General features: G+C 36.4%; 1 protein-coding gene and 1 long non-coding RNA gene across 9 annotated transcripts in view; one reads left to right on the top strand and one right to left on the bottom strand.

Annotated features, from left to right (window-relative positions):
- Window positions 1–3377: 3377 nt before the first annotated feature.
- Window positions 3378–12212, bottom strand: LOC112482562. Its single transcript, XR_003047346.1, has 2 exons — window positions 9058–12212; window positions 3378–4073 (listed from the first exon to the last, which is right to left on the bottom strand). It is a non-coding gene; the product is annotated as an uncharacterized LOC112482562 (long non-coding RNA).
- A 151-nt stretch (window positions 12213–12363) lies between these two features.
- BCLAF1 (BCL2 associated transcription factor 1) overlaps window positions 12364–16943 on the top strand; it is a 29087-nt gene continuing 24507 nt past the window's right edge. For 4 of the 8 annotated variants that reach the window (XR_439237.3, XM_006915392.3, XM_015592103.2 and 1 more), the window contains exon 1: window positions 12364–12510. The gene's annotated coding sequence lies outside the window, so the exon portion shown is untranslated. Of the gene's footprint in view, window positions 12511–12973; window positions 13101–16943 lie in introns of those variants that run through there. The other 4 variants (XM_025049234.1, XM_025049235.1, XM_006915391.3 and 1 more) reach the window with 3 other exon arrangements.

The raw sequence follows: 16943 nt of genomic DNA on the forward strand, positions 1-16943 counted from the left end.
GAATTCAGTTAATTACTTGTTCATTCTCTTATTTTTTTCTGATATGCAATGACAAAGAGCGATGTTTCCATGAAATAAAGATTTTAGAAGTTACTTGATGTGAAGTTGTGTTCAATGAGACAATTCATTTCCTAACACTTATTTGTCATACATGTAGAAAACTTTATTTCTTCAGCCAAGGAAAAATTTAAATTTAATAATATTTGAATGAAGAATGAATGTTCAACATTGTGAAACTGAATTTAATTCTTGCGTAATCTTGTCAATGCTTTGCTGGGGGACTTCCAGCAGGGCCTCTGCTTAGGACTAAATGTGCAGCGTAGAGGTCAAATGGGACTAAGATACAGCCTGCACTTCGTTTACCATCAAGCCATGTACCTGGACATGGGTCTGCCCCAGTCCAAAGAATGAGTAGATTTGCCTAATCTCCTCAAAGACATTTGATGAGCTATTGGCAGCCCAGCTTTCCTGTGTCCCGATTTTTCTCCAGGAGTCATCAGTCATCAATCGTCTTGTAAACATTGTAGGGAACATAGGGTAACTAATTTTTTCACATGACTCTACAGGTATGGGACCACATAGTAGACTTCCAGGAGGACTGGAATCTTTTTTTGAAACATTGAGAGGCAGCTTCACTTTGTGGATTAAAGGATCCTGAGGTCTGATAAATGATCCCCATAGGAATCTTAGCCTATTTAATGACTGGGGCATGACATTCCAACTTAATTTCATCTTTTTAGCTCAAGGCATGTTGAAATAAAAAACTAATTGTGACTTGTTTTGCCGTTCGAATGTTGCTTTTAGCACCCCGTGGTTATGCCACATAGCAGAGAACACTGTATAGATTTACTTGGCTGAGCTGTTTCCCCTATCATGAGCTCTCTGAAGACAGCGATCTTGTCTTATTTTTAGCAATCTCATTTTCCTCAGTACTTAATATAGTCTCTGTTACATAGTAGGCCCTCAGCAAATGTTTATTGAATAAGTGAATAAATAAACACCAATGATCCTATCCCATTTTATGTTCAGTTACTTCAGAAAAATTAATATTCTGTGTTCGTAACTTCACAAAATTCATTCTTAAGGAAGATTAAAGAAGAATTTGATTTCTGATTTTCTCATCTTGATGCTGAACTCAAATTAGTTTTGCACATCTTCAGAGCTGCAGATGTCTTATTACTTGGAATAAAAATCACTTCACAGGAAATGTTGTATGTCATCACCATCTGCTTCTCTCATTTGACTCTTTGTGTTTATTTTCCAAATGAATTTTAAGATTCTATTCTAGCAGATATTATTTTCATTGTTTTTCTTAATATTTTGGGCATTCGTTCTAGCACTAGCCATTAAAATATATCCTCCCCTTATATGGAGCAACTGTTAGCAAATGACTATTTCCAGCCGCCATTGCATCGAATTGTGGCCATGTAACCAGTTCGTACCAATAAAATGTGATCATAAATAATGTCTGCTTTTTCCAGGCAAAGGGTATAAAAGAAAGGCATGCCTCCTCCATGTTTTTTTCTCCTTTTGCCAGCCAGCAGTAGGCAATAATGAGGCCATACATAGGGTTAATTTTTTTTTTTTTAGACTGTTTTTATTTTTTATTTTAAATTTTTAATTAAGTTTATTGGGGTAACATTGGTTAATACAATTATATAATTTTCAGGTGTACATTATCATTTGACATCTGTATATTCTATTGTGTGTTTACCACTCAAAGTCCAATTTCCTTCAGCTACCATGTATTTGATTCCCTTTACCCACTTCACTCTCCCCCTGCTCCCCCTATATTTGACTCCCTTTACCCCATCTACCTCCACCCTCCACCCCCAGCCCACTAGTAACCACTGGTCTATATTCCAAGTCCATGAGTCTCTGTTTGTCCTGCTTATTTGTTGCTTTTAGGTTTATATCCCACATATAAGTGATACCATGTGATTTTCAACTTTTTCTGTCTGGCTTATTTCGCTTAGCATGATTATCTCAAGGTCCATGCATGTTATCACAAATGGCAGTATTTCATTTCTTCTTATGGCTGAGTAATGGGTTAATCTTTAATGTACCATGGCTGCTTTCGGCACACTGAAGAAATCTTTGGATCTTCTCTCAGAATGTTTTTAAATGTATACAATAAAATGCTAAAATTATAAAGGAAGCTGATTATATTGAATATAATTATTAAAGTATTTAGAAAATTATTGATATGACAATATGTGTGTACATTAATTATCTATTGCTATATAACAAATTACCCCCAAACTTAGCTTAAAACATTATCACATGGTTTCTGTGGTTCAGGAGCAGCTTAGCTGGGTGGTTCTGGCTCAGAGCCTTTCACAAGGCTAAAATAGAGGTGACATCTTGGGATACAATCATCTGAAACCTTAATTGGAGAAAGATCCACTTCCAAGTTCAGATGGCTGTTGGCAGGTTTTTTAGTTCTTTATCACATTGACCTTTCCATAGAGTTGCCTAATGTCTTGGCAGCATTACTTCCTCCAGAGCAAGTGCTCCAAGAGAGTGCACAAATCTACCAAACCTTTATAACCTCATCTCACAAATGACATAAAATCACTTCTGCCATATTCTATTCATTGGAAGAGGATTCCTCAAAGGTATGCACACCAGGAAGCTCAGATCACTGGGGGCCATCCTAAAGGCTGCCTACCATATTGTGCTTTTCTTGTTTTGTTTTGATTTTTAGTATTAAAATATAAGATCAATAGGCAGGCCTAATAACTACTGTAATTTAAAAGAGTGCCGAGAATAAATGATTTTTGGAAAGATCTGCAACTATAGCTATGATAAAAATCTGTGATTTCTATTTGCTACAAAGTCACCAGTTACTGTTAATACTTTTATGATTTCCGCCTATATTCATAATTAACATTAAATGATACAATTTCGTTCAAAGTTAACAGTGATGTAATTTTTTCTATACAAATATAGTGACAGCCCTGAATTCTATCCATGGGTTTTCTGGGGGTTGGTGGAATCCTATCCTTGGGTCCTATGAGATAGGGTATCCACGAGATAGCACAAGGCCCCGAATCACTGCTTGAGGACATGTTTACCAACCTAATAATACAGTTACCTTAAATTGTTAACAGAGAAAAGCTTCTGAGCCATTATACAGTTTAGAGTCTAATTTGTTATTGCAGCCTAGCCTATACTACTTGGTATATTTGCCAGTTAATTACTGTTTAGTTACTACTTTCTTCATTTTGTCCTTCAACATACACTTTGAATAAAATTTCAACTTACCTTTATGTTAAATTCCATATATATGTACCTGCTACTGTAGAGCATCCATCTTATTCCACTAACAGCTAATTAACTGAACTTAATATGTATCAAAGAATACGGAGACTAAATTATATTTTTATAGCAACTTTTATTTTTTTTTCCCTTTAATTTTTGGTTTTATGCACCAGATGGTTGCCAGCTGGATCCCTATGAATAAATTGTAAATGACCATTAATGATAAACGTTTGTATGGCTCTTGCTCCTGAACGATGTTTAAGAATTTTAATGAATTTGTTTTCAAACAGTGAGCATCCTGTGGTCAGGGCAAAGGATCATCTCATGTGCCATTGCCAGAACTATCTCCTTGGAATGTGTGATAGAAAATGAACATGTCTAGGCCAAGCTACTGAATGGGTTTGTGTTAGCTGATATTAACCTAGTTACAGTACAAGAGTAAGCTTCTTCTTCTTCTTCTTCTTATTTGTTACGGACATAAAAATAAATAATGGCACAAACACTAGAAAAACGGTTTGGTCTATGATTTGACAATCCTTTCTAAAACTGAATTTTAAAAAATGGTGGTGATAACTTTTAACCTAACTAGCCAGATCTCAAAATAACAAAATGAATTTTGAAAATAATTGTTTTACAAAGGGTCAAGCCATTTTTAGGCATATCTATCATGGGTGGTTGGAATTCACTAGATAGGTTCTTTCTAAATGGAAGCAAATACTTTAACAGATACTGTTTCTTCACTGAATTACAGTACTCCCCTGCACTGCTTAAGAGAAGATTCATGAAACAAAGAGGGCTGGAGGGCACACCTGGAAAAAAGAAGAAAAATAAAAACAAACTCAAAGGTTCTGTCTGGGAGCAAATATCCCTCTAACAGTACTTTGGAATTAGATTTATCAAGAATATGATTTAGTAATGGATATTTTTTTCTTCTTCGTTAAATTAGAGTTTTGACACCTGATTTATAACAACCATATGCAACAAACATCTTTGCTGCTCATCATCTTATACAATTCAAATAAAATTAAATGGCCTAAATTTTTTAAAGGTTTTTTTTAATTATAAAAGTCATGCTTATTGTAAAAATTTTAGAAAATACAGAAAAGCAAAGAAAAAATGTTTAAAAAATTAACTATAATGTGGCCATCCAAATAAAAATACAGTATCATTTTGAGTTTTATTCTTCTTATCTAATTCTATACAAATATACATATAATTTTTTAAATGAGACTTTCTATTAAGATTTTTTAAAAAGCAATCCTTACTTGGATTAACTAACAGAAAAAATAAAAGAGACAACCTCGTTTTCATAGAGTTTTCAAAGAAGCTTTGTCATTATTGTATTTTATTTCATTGCAATTTTCGCTGGGACCAAGCCTATATATATCACTTTTGCTCTGAAGTTTCGTGATTGTTTTCCTGAAAAGCTAGTAGCTGAGCAGCCATGAAACCTTTGCCTTTTAAGAGCCAAGCTCACACTACTGCTCCAGTGTTTTACATCCGGGTTTTGGATGTTGAAGAGAACTAGGGGTAAAACAAACACAATGAAAGCCCCTATCTAACAATGCACAAATACTGACCTAACCTTCAGAGGCAGGCAATTTTCAAGCAAAACAATAAGGGAGCAGGTGATCTTCAGAACAAGGGAAAAATTCAAGCCTTTTGGGTTCTACTCATTTTTCTCTTAAACTACTCAAACATAGGTACAATTGGCTGTAGTTTTCAAGAGGTTAAACTTGCCTAGTAATTTGAAAGATATCCATTTAGACTGCTTGTAATTATTCACAAAATACCTCCCAAAAGTGTTTATAAGTTTATAATCTTCCACTCTAATGTTGCAAATTCTCAACCAAAAGTAGTAGAAAGAACATAAGTTTTGATTAAACTTTGAGTTAAAACCCCGTCTCTTCGATTTATTAGCTGTGGGTAAATTTTTTAATCCTGAAAAAATGTTTCCTCATCAATAAAACGAAGATGATAATTACATTTCACTGAGGATTACTGGTGAATATTGAATAAAATTAGTCACAATATGTGGTACATAGTAGATATTTGATAGATATCATTTCCATTTACCTCCATTTCCACGCACCCATCCCCCAATTTTAATGCGAAGAATTCTATTTCCTATTTAAATTGACCTCTTTTCACTTTCCGAGAGAAGCAAATGAAAGCTAACCATTAGCATTATTTATTCAAATATTTTAAAGTAATTCCCCCCGTTGTATCTTTGGCTTAGGAGTCTCTTTTACATTTTAATAAGATCAGTTTTCTTAATTTTGTAGCTTTTTAATTTATTGTTGTTTACTTCTTAAACATTTCTAAGCTACAGAATGAGTTAGATAACTTTCTGGTTACTCTGTTTTAGGAGGGGCTTTTGTTTCTACAGTTCATGAAGTTTCTCCTTGGCTCACTTCTTTCACTCATTTTCCTCTTTAAGTAGCATTTGTTAAAGAATTACAAATTAATTAAAAGGTTCTTTATATTGTAACTTACATGAAAAATTTGTTCTAAATCAAATAAATATTAAATTGAAGTAAACTCATGATAAATTTGTTATGAGAATGCTCTGTCTACAATTGCTGTAGTTATATGAACACTAAAAATCAAACTAACTTTATGATAGAATAAAATACCATACATATTTCATTATTTTTAAAAGATGCTCATTTTTAATGATTCTGAAACTGAGATGTATCTAGTAATTGATGAACACTAATAATAGTTCATCAGTTACAAAACAAGATTTTTTTTCCTTATTGGTTCTAAATAATAGAGCATTTTACAGCTGGCTTTTTAGATTTGGTGAAATATGTTATAAACAATTCTTTTATAGAACGAAGTATAACATTTTGTTTCTGTGGCAAGTAAATATATGCTGAACATGAGACTTAAAATCATTAGAAATAAGATATAGTAGTTAAGAGAAAGCCTTGTCCTTTTCATGAGAAAAAGAAAAAATTTTGTGCTGCATTGAAATCTGTTACAGAATGATTGAGCATGTATATTTTCATTATATAATTTTTCACTAGTTTGTTGTAAGAAAAACTTCTAATGCCATTTTCTTTATGAATGGCTACAGGACGGAGAGTCAAACTATTGGGTCTTTACTAATGCTTGTAGGACAGCCAAAGTAACATTCAAGGTAAAACTATTATGACCCTGTGTAAGATCATATAACTTATACTTTAAAGACAAGCTATTTTCAAAGATGGATAGAATTTTGCTTATGCCTTAATCACATAAATGAAAAAGGAAATTTGAAATAAAAGAAAACATTAATACTTAAAATATGCAAAGTAGAATTATATTGTGCATAATTCATCTAGCAAGATTATTTAATCACTACTTGGACATGTGTCTTTGTCTGTGGGAAATAGAGACCTATTCACATAAATAAATATATATAATATATGTACACATGCTAGAATATATACCTAGAATATGACACATGGGAACTATTAACCAAATTGCATATAACAGGAACAACACTTGAGCTCAGGTGGATCTAATATTACCTCTATTTTAAGTGTTCATGTGGGTACATGCCACTGTGGAAAGAAAGTGGTATTTTTAGAGCCAGATGGATCTTTGATAAAATCTCAGTTCCTTCTGTAACAGCCACGTGACTTTTGGCAAGATACTGACTCTTCACGTTTCGATTTCTTTATTGTTAAAATTGGGACTGTATATTGAATGTTATTGTCAGTTCTATTATAATGTGTTCATAAGTATCATTGTACTATGCAAAACTGCATAATAAAAACCACAGAGCTCATGAAAAAATTAGGGTGGGATATAATACTTAAAAACTTCATTAGTTAGCCACTGGGGAAAAAATAACCTAACAAAAATGATAGCAGAAATTTACACCTGTTAAGTGGTTAAGAAATACATAAATGCTACAATAAATATAGTATTTTATCTCAAAAATACCTGAAATTTACTTGTGGAAGTGGGTGTCAGGAGGGTTGTGAGTTTGTGAGTTATTGCACAGTGGTAAAAGGTAATGTGAAATGAGACGGAAAGTTGTAACATGAGAAGTAGATGGATGTGTTCTGAAGTAGCTGGTAGATGTCTGAGGTGTTTGTATGTTTCAGTATTCTTACCAAGCTCAGTATAACTAGGTGTAGTTAATGCATTTACTTAGTGTTTCTTGCAGACAAAACTGTACATATGCATCTTCTGGATACGAACTTGAGCTAACCATATCCATGATGAACCAGAATTAGTGACTTGGCCCCTAAGCACTGAAAGCTTACAAAACCTACCTAGACATAATGCTAGATTTAAAATCCTTCTTTATTCTCAAAACTCAAAAACTGTTGATAAAACACATGACCTTCTTATAGCTAGATCCATTCATAAGGTCCCATTATCTCACGAGGGAATACACAATCTAGGATCTTACTGATAACTTGACTCTGTTTTGAACATATAAACTATTCGAGTGGAATCTTGGGTTTGTCTTTTTAACAATGTGTAACTATACTTTTGTATGATTCAGATGACTATGAGTTCATACCTCAAGGGACCTTAAAGCAACTACAGTGTTACTTCTTACAATGTCTCTCTATTGTGGGGAAATTCAGAAACTAATGCCACTCAATCCTGGGAATCAGATGTCCTTTTGCTCCCCAATACTAAAAAGTCTGAAGTATTTGGTGGAAAACCAGTAAAATCTATCTCTTAGGGAATTCCAGATCAAAAACTTGTAACAATTAAACCCATACTAATCTTTTAATCTTGACTCCAGTATACAGAAACTCAGATTTTAATCTTATGATAAATCACATGACGACTTTAATGTCTTCTGTGTTGATGACTATTTCGATCATCCAACATTTGGAGGACATGAAGTCCCTACCTCAGAAATAGGACTTAAGATTATCCTCAAAGGCTGGATTGAAGGGCCTAATTATATGCTCTCACCTGAAGGTGCGAGGTAATTCTTCTTATATAGGACCCAAATATATACCACCTTGTCAACCCCATGGCAAGGCAGATGTGATATTGTTATGTTAGTACCTAATGTCGCCAGAGACTGTCCTTCCTCTGCCGTTATTCCCTTTTTAGGCTGTTTTGTCTATGAATGCTGACCAAAATAAACAAAACTGAATTGGGATTTTGGGCATGATCTTTTTAGTCCTCTCTCCACCCCAAACCTCACAATAGATAAACGAGGCTTTGGGCATGCCTTCACTAGAGCTTTCTTTCCTTGGTGTGGAGTAGATGAATTTTAAGTCTATCAAAAATCTTTCTAGTCTTATAGTACAAATATTGAATGCTACTATAACTGCTCTTGAAGAACAAGAAATGACTGATAGTCTGAGGTAGTACTACAAAATCATAGGGTTCTAGATGTGTTAGTCATCCAGCAAGATGGTACTTGTACCCTATTGGGAAAGGAATGTTGTTTCTATGTCAACAAATCAGATAAAGTGATACAACAGCTTGAAGTTCTGAAACAAAAAATCAAAATCCTTGAATAGGCAGAACATTAATCTGTAAGTTGGGATTGGTTTTTGTAATTATACTACCTTAATTAGGTGTCTTACCAGGTGCATCAAACAATGACTAACAACAGCCACTACTAGAGTAATGGTAGCCCAATGCCTAGTGATGTTACAATGAATAAATCTGATTGAGATCATATCTACAAAAAACTTTGGATCTGAGGACTATGTGACTTAGCTCTGCTTCCGACAGGGCTCGTCGTTGCTCAAATATAGCCATAAGCTCACCTACTCTATAGTCAGGAAACTGCTCCTCCTTACTTGGGACATTACATACCCAGAATGAGCCTTCCTGGTGATGAGGCATCAATGTAGCTTTTCATGACAGACCAATGATACCTCCTAATGGTTGATCATCGATGCTTTCTAAGGAAATATCTTGAACAAAGGGGAAAATGTGAAAGAAAATCAGCAAAATGGAATTGGTATTATTGAGAGCAATTTAAAATGAAGCCAGGAGGCCTTTCAGGAAGCTCAACCAATGCAGTCCCCTCCATGTGAAACTGAACTTTTGAATTGGGCTAAACCGAATGGCTACATCCTCTTATAGTTCTTAGAACTAGCTCTGCATCACCGAACTCTATTAAAAATAAATTTTTCACCTAGCAATTATGTGTAGCATAGTGTAAGTCAGCTTGCCAGTAAAAAATCACAGCTTTCAAAAAAATTTATGTAATCCTCTTGGAAGCCCCCACTCCTCCCTCCAACATTTCCTGTCTTTATAAACCTATCCCTTTCTTTTCCTATCAGAATGCATTGGGATTTCTACCCAAATCTGTGTCTCCCGGACTTGCAATTCCTAAAATGACCCCCAAATAAAGCTCTTGTTTACCCTACAGTTCTTAGTCAAAATTCATTGACAACGCTCACTACTATTCTGTTTGAGAAACGCAAGATCTTTTCTGCTCCAGGGATTTTGCACAGGTCAATCTTTCCACCTGGAATATTTGTCCTATTTTCTCCTTATCTTTTAGGTCGTCCCCCTCACAAGAACTTTTCCTTATGATGCACCCTCTCTAGAGTTAGCCTCCCTCTTTTGTTCTTTCGCTTTATTACTATCGGACTTTGTATTATGTCTAGTTATGTGTTTTGTCTCCCTAAGTGACACCCTCCTTGAAAGCACTGTCAGTGTTAGCCTTTCGCACTACTCCATCCCAAGCACCTGGCTCAGTATCTGTACACTGCACATACTTCATGTATATCTTTTGAATGAATGAATGAAGAAGTGGTGAAATCTCACTAATTTTTTAAAAGCTAGGCCTTCTCTCTTTCACCATTGGCACTCGATCCTAGGAAGTTATCTTTTTGTTCCCTTTGTTATGGGAGTTACACCTTATCTTTGCTAGATTTTGAGTTCCAAGAGAGAAGCAGTGAAGATGTTCCACTTTGTAGTCCCACAATATATGGAATACTATAGGTACTCGATAAATCAGTGGCTCTCAGACTTGAATGTGTATGCCTACCTTTACAGATTCTGCTTCAGTAAATGCGAGCGAGAGTAAGTGTGTGTACTGATTTACTTTTAAAATAAGCAACCCAGGTTATTCTTGTGAGATAGATATATCACATTTTGAGAAAAACCAATATTAGGGCATGTCAGTATCAATGGTGACTCCTTCTCTGAGGCTTAATTTTCAGTTCAAAATAAGCAATGAAATTTTAACACCCCCCCAAAATCTGGAGAGCAAGGGTTATTGCCTCTTTTCTCTCCAGAATGTATTATTTCACCACTTTTTGGATATCATTATATTTGTTCTAGTCCTATTTTACTTTTGCAACTAAAATTCCACCATTACATCTCCATTCTTTTTAACAGAACTTTTGTTTCCTGTTGAAAATACAAATAATGTCGAAAAGAGCATAGAGGAAAAATCACGAGCTCAGTTAACAAAATCGAAAATTATCCCAAGAAGAAATATAAACAAATGACCTTAAGATAAATGCATACAAATGGAATACTGAAATATTTTACATTTAATAAATTAGTAAACTAATTTTAAGTTATAGGTCATTGAATGTGAATAAAACATGATTTAGTCAAGAAACTCCAATTTCAGAGGTTGTGTTAAATCAAGTAGCATATATCGAATGGACCTAGTTCAGGAAAAGTCTAGAAGGCTCTTTCATTTATTCAAAGATTTGTTCCAATGTGTCTCCTTCATTGTTACTACCTCAGGTTATTTAAAAACACAGTTATACTGCCTCAGAAAGGGTACTTTATTTTCAATTCATTTGCAGAACTGCAGAGAAAGGCTTAAGATACTGTCCTAGGCTGCAAAACACTCCAGTCAGATTTTGGTGTATTTTGAAAAAATGAATAAGGGCTGTTAACCCTAAGGGATACCCCTGCCCTCCAAATACATGCAGAATAGTAGAGTTGTATTGACCCATCAAGGATGTTTTTTCTTTTAATATAGCTCATCAGTTCAACAAATATTTACTGAGCACCTACTAAACGTCTGGGACTTAGCGCACCACAAAGGCTAAAGATTACTGCTTCCACATTCTGGTGGTGGTGGTTGGGTGAGGCGGCCTGTAAAATAAGAGAAAACCTAGAATTCATCCTATGAAAATGAGGTTATTTTTCCAGGTGAGCTGTTGAATTGTGAAGGGCGAGTGCCCTAAAGAGTGTTAAATTCACAACTAGGGCCAGATCCTGAATTTAACTGACAGAAGACTGGTTGCTAATTACAACTTTGAAATCCCTTCAGGTAGTTTACGTCCCTAAACCTCAAAGTTATAGGCCGTACGGAAAAAAGTGCAGCTCAGAGAAGTAGTAATAGAAAATGTGCAATGGCTCTTATTTGAAAATCCATCCAATTCGAACGTTGCTTGCCCATTTATCTTATATTTTTGGCATACCAAGCTATGGTGGTATGTTTTTCGGCCTGCACAAATGACTGTACTCAGCTAAATTTTTATGCATATGCGTGTTCCAAGGTGCCTAAGCGGTAAAGCTTCAACAACGTCGCGAGTAAAGAAGCATCCTACGGAAACCGCGAAGACAGCCTAAGTCGCTTGGGAGTACTGCGGCTGAGCTCCGTTAGGGTAGCACAAATGGTCCAACGCCACTCAGAAAAGGTGCTTAGATCGTGGCCATTTTTCTACTATCGAAGTGCGTTTGGCACATTTTATACCAAAGCGAAAGCGACACTTCCTAGTTTCCAGTTACGCGTCCAAGAAGAAACTCGGGGCTTCCTGGCGTAAAGAGACGTCTCTTTTCTCCCAGTCTTTTCCTCGGTGTGAGACTGTCTTTTTGTTTCTGGTTTGGTTTGAGTCGGCTCCACAGAAAAAATGGACCAGATGAGTAAAAATTCCAGGCAACAGATAGGTTCATAGGGTCAACTCAAAGCCATGCAGAACCCCCAGCAAATCCCTCATAGTCTAGCAAAACTCTCCACCCACTCTTACCCCATCCTGGCCGAAAAGGCCGCTAAGGACCCGAGGGCGGAGCTGCCAGATTTTCGCGCGAGACCAGCCACGCGACTTCCCAGAAAGCCTCAGGCAACATCTTAACAGCGGCCAGGGAGCCGGTTTAGGGCGGAAGGGTGGGCGGGGCTTGCCCAGACATTTAGCGGCACCAGAGTCCACGCCCCAAATCGGAAGTGACGGAAACGAGCTAGCGCGTCGAAGATACCTCTATGGTTTTCCTCTCGTTCTTGAGTCGGGAAATGGCCGCTGTGTAGTTACAACGAACATAACTCCCGGGAACCGTGCTTCGGCGTGTCAGGTAGGCCTTGCGCTGCATTCCTGTCGCTTAAGGATAGTGAATATTAAGGACGAATGAATATTGTTGAGTCTTTTGTGGTTGGTGGCGGGTTGTCGGCGACAGGAGAACTCAGGAGTCGTGTTATTTATGCGTTTCTCCGTCAGCTCATTTTCGAGGCACTACGAGCCGAAAAGGTGGGTCAGGAGTCCTGTTGTTTTGTTGTTTCTCCGTCAGCTTCTCATTTTCGAGGCACTACGAGCCGAAAAGGTGGGGGTGGGGTGGGGTGGGGTGAGCAGCGAGAACGGTACGCGCGCGCGCGCGGCTACGAACCTGGCTCGAGACCCGGAGACCTCGAGGCCTTTCCGTGCGCGTGCGCATATCTCCGTCTTCAACCCTTCCCCCATTTTCTCAGTCCAGACCCCTGCGCGCGCCCGACTGGGTGCTCTCAGTTGCGCACGCGCGCTTCTCCCTTTCTCCGTTCCCCGCCTACGGCTCCTGAGGCCGCGAGAGGTGCAACTTGGGTTCGTCTCTCATTGGCTGGCGTCGCCACCTTTCTTCCCCGTCTTTGGGGCTTTGATAATATAACTATGACCTGTAGCAAAGTGCTCAAGGTAGGTTGACCCCTTTTCGCGTCGTCTTTAAACTCCTTTTCCCCGGATTCACGCTTCCTGTCGGTTTACACCTCCTGTTCGTTATTCTCAGTGGTAGGATCCATTCTGTTGTCCCTCGTAACTGAACCCCTCATCCGCCTCGGGCCCTTGGTGTTGCAGGAAAATTTTCTCCATGGTTAATCTTTTCGGGTCCCCTTGGCAATCCACTGTATTTTGGAGGAATGTGCACTATTGACTGTAGGAGTCGGTGCCTAGTTACCGTTTCTTAGCATAGGAAGCGGGCCTTAGCTGGTAGATCAAATAGTGGTCCCTCTACTCCCGGGCCGAAAGGCAGTTCTCCAGTAGTACAGCCGAATCCACGTCCTTTTCAGCGGGTGATCCAGCGCATTATGTCGTGTCTGAAATGTTGCAGCCATGATTGGTAGTTGGTGGGTGGGAGTGGTAAGTTGAGGTTACGGACTTTGACCTCGTTTTAAATCCATAAGTTGGCTTTATTTACTTTTAAGATTTATCTAATCAAAATCAAGTAGCAGTACTGACAACTATTTTTATACATCAAACTTTTGAAAAAGCGTTTTAGAATTGAAAAAATTAAGACCAAAGTTGGCAAATATGACCAAATTTGATGTAAGGAGATTAAGTACTTCAGACATATTCTTTTGTTGTATCGCCTTTTAAATTTTTTTAGAATTAAAAAGCAAAACATTTCATATTCCTCGTGAGTTCTCATTCCAATTGAACTCTAGCTGGAATGGTTGGGCTACTGTTTAGACAATAAAGAACCATTACATAGGAAAAACAGATGTAAGTTTATTTGCGTTTTTATGCGATCCTAGGCAATTCAGGATAAATAATTTGATGGGAAGGATTGTGTGTATAAAATAACTCACAGTGAACAACGTAAAGTCTACTGATGGCTTGTAGCATCTTGTTTTAAGGATAGCATGTGTTCACTGTTACGTTGTGGTAAACTGAAATTCCTCTTAATTCAGATAATTAAAATGGTGGCACAGGAGATTTAGCTAGAGCTGATTCTTGATTTGGAAGACTAATAAGTATTTTAGGACTTGGAGACAGACATATAGTAATTTATCAGTACGCTCAATTCTAGTTGAATTTATTGACTGACTTATGTGGGCAGCTAGCTGTATGATGAGTAGACTTGTAGATATGGAGTCTTTTCATTTCTACCTAGAGCTTCGGATTGGAGTTTCCGGAAATATTCAAAATTATTAATTGGACATTCTGAATTCTGCTGTTTAATTTGCAATGACTTATTAATAAAGAAGTAGATACGGGAATAAAATAAAGTTGAATGTGTCTCTGGGTAGTGTTAAATGTTTAGGTTATGAATTTGTTCATTTTTCACATCCAGCTTCTAAAACAATGGTCATCAGTATTACCTGAGTGTCTTAAGCATTTAATATTTTATTTGACAATACCCGGACTCAAAACAAAATAAAATCCAATCTATAGACATTAAGGTAATGATAATTTTAGCCTACATTTATGTAATATTTTGGAATTTTCAAACACTTTAATTATACTTAATCCAGTATTTCTCCATTTACTGGGTGGAGGCCAAAAAGGTAAAACACTTGTTTACGGCCACATGAATTAGGGAGTGGCACAGCCTAGTCTAGAATCAGGTATTCTTTTTCTGTTCTGTGCCCTTTTTTTTTTTTTTAAGCAGGGTAGCAAGCTGGACGAAGAACTAAAAATTTGTGACTAACTTATCTTTTAAAAAGCTTTCAATTATGGAAAATTTTAAGTTTGATAGAATAGTGAACTCTCATGTTATCTAGATTTAATAATTATCAGCACTTACTAATTTTATTTAGTTATTTGCTTTTTTAAGTAAGAGTTTTAAAGCAAAATTCCAGTTATTAAGCATTTTTTGAAAGACGATAATTGTGATAAATGCTATATCAAAAGTATTCGAGTAACCTTAAAACAAGTGTTATTTGAAGCAAAGTTAATAACCTGCAGGAAAGACTGTCACAAACCAGCTTTATCAGTAATGATGGCAAATGTTTGAGTGCGTACAAACCATGTGCCAACATTAAGCTATTTACATTATTAATTCAGTTCACTTAACCTTATGAGTAAGTACCATTATTAGCCTTATTTTATACTTGTGGAAATTGAAACCGAAAGAAATTAAGGTAACTTGTCCAGTGTTGGGCAGCTAGTTAGTAATGGTCAAGGCAAGGTTTGAAACCTAATCTATTAGAGTAATAGTCATGAGATTTTATTTTCAGGATTTTTAAAGGTGTGAATAGCAATTAATTTGTTTGCAAAAATCTGAATCTGTTAGATGAGAATCTTCTAAAATGAGAAGACTTGGCTCAAGTATGCTTGATAGGGTACCTTAAAGAATCCATTTTGGGGGCCTTCATCTTTAGAATTTACTTAAGCCCAGTTGTCTTCTCTCTCAATTGCTTGTGTTCTACATGATCATTCTGTATTAGTCCATAAAATATAGATTTTTTAAAAGATGTATAAGAACTTTATTTTAAAAAGTAAATAAAGGCTGATTTATTCTGTGCTCCTCATTGGTTGGTGAATCAATTGGATAAAGATGGGTAAAGCAATTTATTCCTTATCTCTTACATCTCTTTTTATTCTTTTAGTAAGTGATCTTGGTTCTAATAAAGGGAAGATTGATTTGGTATTTTGAATTCTGTATGTGGGTTATGGTAACATTAGGCACCTCTTAGGGTATTGGAGAAAGCACAAGAGTTGGGATCAGGAGAAGATTAAATTCTGGATTAACCATTTATACTCTGACCAAGGGCAGACTAAAATGGGAAAACAAATATCTTGTTTTCTCCCCTGAACTTGCACTTATCCTGGATGCTTGAGTCCAAAACTTAAAATTTAGGGGCATCATTGATTTTTCTTTTTTTTTCACCATACCACCAAAAACCTATGAGCAAGTACTGTTGACTGTACTTCCAAACCAGATTCTGGATTTGCTTTTTTATTTCCCATCTTTATTTCCATAACCTTATCTAGGCAAACCATTATATTGAACTTCGGCCTTCTAATTTGTCTCTCTGTTCTCTCCATACGGTCTGTGCTCTACACAGCAGCCATTTAGAAATGTAGATTAGATGGTGTGACCTCCCTCATTAAATCTTCCAGTACCTTCCCTTTACAGTTAGAATAAAATCTAGACTCCTTACTCTGGCCTACTTAATAGGTGCTATTTGATCTGGTTTATTCCTGTGTCTTCTACCTGATCTCATACCCTCTTCTTGAGCATAGTGCCTTAACTTTCTTATTGGTCTTTCTGTCTTAAATTTGCAAAATTTGTGTCCTTTACCTAGAATGCTATTCTTTCCATGGATCTTTGCAGTGTTCCTTGTCTTTAGTTTAAATGTTACCTCAAGAGGGGCAAAGGACCCACTTTAGTAGTCCTACTTTCTACCTGATCTTAACACATCCTTTTGTGTTTTTTTGTTTTCTCTCTTCAGCTCCCTTGAATTTAATGTCTCACTTAAAATTCTCTATTTCTAGCACTAGAATATTAGTGCCTGGCATGTAATAGGTACCTTGTAAATTCAAAAGAATTCTGAAAGCTTCGCTTTGTTGTCATTTGAAAGGTGGGATTTTTATGTAGCTTGTGAAATTATGAGGATTAAATAAGGTGATTTTATATAAAGTCATATAGCACAGTTCTTGGCACATGGTTGGTATTTAGATATTTAGTTCGATATGATTTATTTCTTCACTAGTTGGTTTATGGAGGGCAGGGATCTCTTACATAGATAGTCATGTCTCCATAATAACTAGCACAGTGCTTTGTATGTAGACTTTCATTTAAAATATTAGCTGAGT

This window comes from Pteropus alecto, unplaced genomic scaffold, assembly GCF_000325575.1.
Source record: "Pteropus alecto unplaced genomic scaffold, ASM32557v1 scaffold185, whole genome shotgun sequence".
NCBI lineage: Eukaryota > Metazoa > Chordata > Mammalia > Chiroptera > Pteropodidae > Pteropus > Pteropus alecto.